This window comes from Myotis brandtii, unplaced genomic scaffold (assembly GCF_000412655.1).
Source record: "Myotis brandtii unplaced genomic scaffold, ASM41265v1 scaffold2148, whole genome shotgun sequence".
In the NCBI taxonomy this organism is placed as follows: Eukaryota; Metazoa; Chordata; class Mammalia; order Chiroptera; family Vespertilionidae; genus Myotis; species Myotis brandtii.
Window position 1 is genome coordinate 298199 of NW_005358033.1, and position 1085 is coordinate 299283.

At 49.3% G+C, this 1085-nt stretch overlaps 1 pseudogene; it reads left to right on the forward strand.

The window, feature by feature from the left end:
* The window catches only part of LOC102241222, a 109177-nt pseudogene extending 108824 nt beyond the window's left edge, over nt 1–353 (forward strand).
* The last annotated feature ends 732 nt before the right edge of the window (nt 354–1085 follow it).

Below are 1085 nucleotides of genomic sequence, written 5' to 3' on the forward strand. Positions count from 1 at the left end.
GTCCGCAGCGGCTCGCCGGCTGGTGTTGGCATCTGTCCATCATGGGGCTCTTCGGAGGGGACTGAGCTTGAAGAAAGATGGAGATATCGCCGCCGGACGGGACAGCGCGGGTCGGAGCCTGGCACCGTCGAGGTCCGTCATCACTACTCGCAGCGGCGCCATTTTGCCGAAACCGGTGAGAACGCCCTTCGGCCTTCTCCGCGTGCTCTGCACTGTGGTCCCCTTCCTCTACATCGGGACGCTCATCAGCAAGAACATTGCCGCTCTCCTCGAGGAGCATGACATTTTTGTCCCAGAGGACGTTGATGATGACTTAACAAACAGGTCATGAAGTTCAGGAAGGAGAAAGCCCTGACTGAGTCAAGAAATGGGGGGATAAGGACACACATGTAATGCCTTAGTCAATAAAGAAAAAAAGAAAAGAAAAAAATGGTGATGCTAGCTAGCCCTTTGTCCCAGGCTCTGGGAGGTTCCCCGAGATGCGCAATCCACTGAGAATAAACATGACAAATATAAAAAAAAGAAAGGTGTCCAAGAAAGACCTTTTTGTAAGGATGACCTTTGAAGCAAAGACCTGAAGCAAGCGTGTGGAAAGAGCCTTCGAGGCGGAGGAAATGGCAAATACAAAGGTCGGGGGCTGGACCACTCCTGAGGACATGATCCAGGACCAGCAAGAAGCCCATGGTTGTTAGAGTGACGTGAGTACAGGGAATAAACTGTCGGAGTAGGAGAAGAGCTCAGAGATGTGAGAGAGAAGATTCTGTAGCTCGGACATGTACTCTGAGTCAGATGGAGAACGAGTGGAGCAGAAGAGTGACATGACCTGACTTACTTTTTTAAAAGGATCTCTCTGTCCATTGGATGGAAATTAAAATGTAGAGAGCACAGGGCAAAAGCAAGGAAGCCACCAGCAGTAATCCTGGGGAGGGAGAACAGTGGAGGTGGTGGTAGTAGGATTCTGAATATCATCTAGATATATTTTTTAAGATCCTCCAAGGTATGAATTTGTGGCCACTCATCCTCTTTCCTTGAGTCTTTGGGATAAATCTATGGTTTCCATTAATCTAGGGCACAGAAACCTGGGG